Genomic DNA, 6,843 nt, shown 5'->3' on the forward strand with positions numbered 1-6,843 from the left:
CAGATCTTGGACCCCTACCTTCTCAGGATTAGCATTTAGCTAACCCTTCAATACTATTTGTTCTTGGCCCGCCTCCTGCTTTAGCATTTGTCCACTTTGAGATTTGAGTCGCCCCCACATTCGTGTTCCCATTTGGCCCCTCCCACTTTAGGATCTGGCCTCGGTTGCCCCGCCCTTTAGTTGGGTGTTAAACTCCGCCACACACACTGATGTCCAGTCTGGACCAGCCCCCACTTTGACCTAAACTAAAACATTTCATCTAGTTTTCATCAGAATCCAGCCTTGGTTCAGTTTAAATGTAGTTTTTTTGTTTCTCTTAAAGCACTTAATGACATTTGTTCCTTCACTTTTATTGTTAATTATGAATAAATTAATTAAAAAGTTTGGTTTTCAAACTGCGGCGATGCGTCACATCCTGCATGTGGCGTCGTGCTAACTGTTAGCATCCAACATATCAGTGAATCTGTTTGTGTGACTCGAGTCGACCAGTGAAAGCTACACACACACACACACACACACACACACACACACACACACACACACACTCTGCCCTCCTCGTGCTTTGTTTTCTTTTTTTTACCAAAATGCTCCTGTTTCTTCTTCTTCTGTGGCTCCATATCTGGTAGATGTTTCTCAGGAAGTGTTTGATCACGTTGTGGAAACATCACATTACGACTTTTAGCTCCGTTTTTACCTGACGGCGTCTTGTTTCACTAAACGTCCCTTTTTTAATTTTATTTCCAAATATCCTCCAATGTTTGGAGAGCGTCTTCGTGTTCCGTGCTTGGTTTTATTATTTCAGGCTGGTTTTTGAAGCCGGTCGAGGTGGACGAGGAGCTTCTTTTTGAACTTCTTCAGGAGCGTCTCACACTAAACTGATTGTGAACTCTTAAACACACCAGGAGGAGGGAAACCGCCCTGTTGTCCCTGTGTGGGAATAATGACAGACACAACCATGAATAAAGGATTGTAAAATATTAAAAGATTACTTTTCACATAATGATGCTCCTGGCGTGGTTTGTGACGATTGTAATAATATTTAATCATGAGATTTAAAAAAGTTCAAACTTTCTACAACGACTAAATTTAAAGAACGTTTCATCTGAAAAAGTCATGTGACAAAGTACAGGAACAGACAAACTAATCAGATCTTTTCTTTATACCAGGGGTTCTCAACCTGGGGGTCAGGACCCAATTTGGTCTTGTGAGATACTGGGAGGGGTCTCCAGATGCCTTCAAAAAATAAGAATCGTTTTTAATTTTTCTGCAACTTCACCATATTTTAACATATTTTCATCACTTTTTCTTGCCATATTTTTGCTCCTTTTAATGTGTTTTTGCTACATTTCTAACCCATCATATTTCCAACACATGTTCAGCACTTATAAACCATTTCTACCACTTTTACACCTAATTACACATATATTGACCCATTATTGTCACTTTTAACCTTTTTTTTTTACCATATTTCATTATTATTTTTACCAATTTAACCACATTCACCATTTGTCATGTCCGTTATTTACCAGTTTAAACTAATTGTTCTAATATTAACACAGAACTCTTTTTCTGTCTGTTTTTATCCACTGTAATTTACAACTTTTAACCAATTTCTGTGGTTTTTAAAATCCCATCATTTTTGGTCACTTTGAACCATTTTATTAGTGATTAAAACCATGATTTCCATCTTTAAGATGACTATAATAATAAACGTTCCTGGATAACAGTGGATATTATTCAGATGAATAAATAAATGTGGTTATCACAAATTCATAGAACAATAGACCATCATTTTGTGGATGTCAAACAGCTCTCTTTTATTTAGATATATTTGTCTGTGACGTGGGACAGGAACAGATCTATTCTTCATACATCTGTTCGTGCTATGATCAGTTCTATCATCTCTGATGTTATAAAATGATTTGTCCTCAGATTAAATCACTTCCTGTTCAGTGCGTCCTGGTTTCTTCAGACTCTAAAGGCAGAGCTGGTTTTAAAGTGTAGCATCAGCTAAGCTAACGCTGTAGCCATTAGTGAAGCGTGAGCGTGGAACGTCCTTATGGAACAATAAAGTTTTAATGAAGCGACTCTGATAAAGTGGGCGATCCATTAGCTTCACGCCTTAGCGCTGACATGCTTTTAGTCGCCGTCTACGCTCGCTTTGATCTGGAGGTTAAAGAACGTGTTCACACAAGTCAGCAAAATGATGGTCCATTGTTCTATGAATCTGTGATAACCACATTTATTTATTCATCTGAATAATATCCACTGTTATCCAGGAACATTTATTATTATTATTATAGTCATCTTAAAGATGGAAATCCTGGTTTTAATCACTAATAAAATCAGTTCAAAGTGACCAAAAATGGTGGAAAATGTGGTGAAATGGGATTTAAAAAACATAGAAATTAGTTAAAAGTTGTAAATTACAGTGGATAAAAACAGACAGAAAAAGTGTTAATATTAGAACAATTAGTTTAAACTGGTAAATAATGGACATGACAAATGGTGAATGTGGTTAAATTGCCAAAAATCATAAAATCTGGTGAAAATACGTTAAAAGTGACAATCATTCTTATTTGTATAGCGCCAAATCATAACCAATGGTATCTCAAGACACTTTACAGTAGAGCACTGGTAAGGACGGACTCTTCATTTTATGGATACACACATATGCATGTATACGTACAGTATATACACATACATATGTATCCCACACCCAACATGAATTCATCATGGCGGCAATAATGGGTCAATATTTGACGTTAGGTGTAAAAGTGGTAGAAAGGGTTTATAAGTGCTGAACAGGTCTGGAAAGTGGAAATAAATGGAGAAAAGTCATTAAAATATGATGTAGAAATGTCAGAAATAGGAAAAATGTAGCAAAAATACATTAAAAGTTGCAAAAATAGGCTCAAATTGTTAAGAAAATGATTCTTAGTTTGTTGAAGGCATCTGGTGCTGGTTGGTGACACATTTACTGCTCTTCCCATAATTTAACGCTCTGTGTGCTGAAGTCACTTTTTGTTCTCATTGTGTTTTTCTCGTGTTCTAATTCTTTAAACTCATCTTAAAAAGTCAGCGTGGATCCTTCAGGCTCTGAAACATCAGCGTGTGTCGTACGTCTGAAGGCGTGACGCGCTCTACGCCTGAGGAAACGCTTTGACTCATCGTCTGTCAGACAATGAAGAACACACATCTACACACCATCATCTGACCTGGACAACATGATGTCCAGAAAAAACAAGTGAAATATTGGCTCATTTTATTTGATCACATGATAACAATGGTCTTTTTCTTTCTTTTTTTTAATTAAATGCATTTTTTTTCTTACATTATAAATTCAACCTTTTATTTTTTTTAATTAATTTATAAATTATTTATTTTTTAAATGTTTTAGTATTTTTTAAATTTTTTTTTTTAAAGTTAACATTTTGTTTTCAGTCCGTGTACCTTCGTTCTTTGATTATTCCGTTTGAAAACCAAATAAATAAAAAAAAATAAAGGGTATGGTTTTGTTTTTACGGATTTAAAACCAAAACAGAAAAACAGAAAAACCAGATAAGCAGCATTTTTCTGATTGTTTTTTTTTTTTTTTTTTTTTACATTAGATATTTGGATATTTACGGGAAAATTAAACTAAAGTCCAGTCCACATGGTTTCCCTCCACAGTCCTGGACCAGGTCTCATCACACAATAGGACTGTTTAGGATTTATTTCATCAGTTTTCATTCAGTCTGTGGATGTTTTAGTAAAAAGCTGCTCACGTTTATGTTTTGGTTTGTGGTGTTATGATCCAAATAGTATCTCAATAAACTGGTGACTGTGAGGAACAATAGATGTTAGAACTTCTACCATTTCACACTTTTTTTAGGGCAGTAAAATGTTTATTTTGCACGTTATAAATACCGCTAACAGCAGCCGCCAACGCACACGGAAGTTGATCTCAAGAAACGAGAAGCACCAGTAGATTCATTACACCACCTCTGGTTCCACACATCATGAACATGTTTTACGTAACATCTATTTTTTGGTTTTGATTTATTTATGTATTAATAACGTTTCAATTCACCAGTCATGTGACTTATGTGTTGCTTCTTTTTATGTCAGGACCAGGAGCAAAACTCTGCCCAGTCACCAGATTATCTGGATACTATTTGGACCATAACACTGTTTGGTAGAGTTGTCAGATATTCACAGATTCAGACTTTCAGCATCAATAACTCTTTAACGAAACGTCATCAACACATAAATGACACCTCTACCATCAGTGTGAGGTGGAAAATATGATATAAGATCATTTTTAATAAAATAAAAGTCTGTCTGTTGGTGAGATTAAAAACAGAAAAACGCTGCTTTTTTGGTTTTTACGTTTTCCAGTTTCTGGTTTTAAATTAGAAAAATTAATCATTTTTTTCTATTTTTTTAATTCATGTATTTTTATGAATATATTTTTTATTTATAAAAAAGTTAACAAAAATATAGTTTTATCTTTTCATGTATTTCTGCTACTTTTCCTGCTCTGAGTAATAACGGAGGAGCAGCAGCTCTACTCTGAGCTCCTCACGCTCTCTCTGAGTCAATCTTTTGCTCATAAATGCAAACGAGCCCAAAGTCTTCATTGTTAATTCATTATTTCATATTTCAGTGAATCTAATCAATCACATTTATTGATTGTCGAACATCCCGTCAGCATCTGTCTGTAGTTTATTGGACGTTATGTGCTGCTCATTTGAATTATTACCTCCTGAACTCACGCCGTCTCTGACCTACATTTTTCTGTCTTTGATGCTCATCCGATCATACGCGTTGCCATGGAGATGAGAGTCGGAGCAGACGGAGAAAAAAATACGCCCCGAGAAAGTTTTCCCGCGGCAGCAGCTGCACGTGCTCAGAGAGCAGCGCTAGCTTTAGCCTTTAAGGAAGTTAGCTTCTAATCATTGGAAACCCACGATGCGCTAAGAGGTCACAGCTAGCCACATGCTAACCGATAAATGGTAATAATGGTAAATGGACATGATTTATATAGAGCTTTATCATCACTGAAACAGTCTTTACATATCAGCTCATTCACCAGTGGGACAGAACTGACATGCAAGGCACTAGTCGACCACTGGGAGCAACTTAGGGTTCAGTGTCTTGCCCAAGGACACTTCGACACATAGTCAGGTACTGGGATCAAACCCCCAACCTCTGAATCAGAAGACGACCCTCTACCACCTGAGCCACGGTCGCCCTACAAGTGTTTAGTTTGTAACAATTGAAATAGGGAGATAGTTTTACACATTCTGCTAATGCTACTTAGCTAAGTGTTGCTAAGTAGCATTAGCGAGTTAATAGCTGTTCTTAAGTCAGTTTTCTATTTGATAAATGTAATATAATCTACTTTAACATGTCTGTTACAATAGATTCAGAGTTCATTTTTTATTCAACAAATATACGACAACACGTTGGAAACAAGAAGCAAAAATAAAAAATAAAAAAGTAAAAACCTCAAAAATTTGGAGGTCAGTTTTTTGGAAAGTTTTAACGACAGGTTTAGATTAAACACATTTTACGTTGTTTTTAAATGTTTTTAACTCTTTTAGAAAATGTGAAAAACATTTTTTATTTTAGAACATTTACAGTCGTCGCAAAAAAGTTTTTACTTTTATCCTTTATTTTCAAACCAAACTCGATGATTACACACAAAAAAATAAATAAATAAATAAATAAAAATAAAAACATAATTGATGAAATTATGGTATGAAAAAGATAAGAATGTTTGACCAGGAAAGACACGAGCTTTGATGTAAAATTATCTTTATTTAAATCAAGAGACGGATCTGGATAAACAAACTGCTTTTTTCCGTCGCCCTTTCCAACATGAAAAAGACAAAAAAATGATGTGATTTTGCTCTGAATGTCAAAGTGAAATTTTGTGATTGCAACCATATCAGAAATGAACTGAATAAATAAAATTAAAAATAAATTAGCACGTAGCTAACAGTAGCTTCATCGCACGCCTCACGGCTGCTTGTGTACGTTTTCCAACAACACACATACAGTACAAGCATAAACAAAGAAGTAGCGATGAGCGAGACCACTGAAGGACGCCATGAAAGGCTAAGCTAACTTTAGCATTTTGGGTTAAGTTGTTGAGGGAAGTTGGTTTGTTTTGGAAATAAAATCCATCCAATGCCATCTGTTACTGTTACTAAGGATTTTCTGTTGCTGTTGCTAACTGTTAGCAATTACACTTCTAAGAATATTTTGGGATTAGCATTAACATTAATGATTAGCATTCAAACATATAGTCATATATGTTGTAGAGGAAGAGTTTTCTTTGAGGAAAACAACTTTTTAGGTTTGGAAAATAAATAGAAGTGCTTACTGGACTGAGACCCAGTAAGCTAACGGGAAAGCTAACAATCTCCAATGCTAAGAGAAGACTTTATTGCCTGCATTTGTTTTTGTTTTGTTGTTTTGTGTATTATTCCTCTCCTTTTTGTATATACTTGTATCTTTTAGAAGAAAAGTTGTGTATTTTTGTTTTCCTGTTGTGCAATTTTTTGTCATTTTCATCACTTCCTGTCGTAAAAGTTTTATTGAACCCAGAAGAAAAGGTGCTAACGTGTGGGAAAAAGGAAGTGAATGTGGAAATATCACGCCGACAAACATCTGCGTGGTTTCTACTGGTCTCAGAGACGTTAATCGTCCAATCAGAGCCTCGGTTGTCGGTGCGACTCTATCATCACAGGTTATTTCTTTCTTTAATGTGTGAATCATCTCCTCCTCCACACACACATCGATCCAACATGGAGCATAAATACATAAACACTATAAATGAAGTTTAACGTTTGC

This window comes from Gouania willdenowi, unplaced genomic scaffold (assembly GCF_900634775.1).
Source record: "Gouania willdenowi unplaced genomic scaffold, fGouWil2.1 scaffold_85_arrow_ctg1, whole genome shotgun sequence".
NCBI lineage: Eukaryota > Metazoa > Chordata > Actinopteri > Blenniiformes > Gobiesocidae > Gouania > Gouania willdenowi.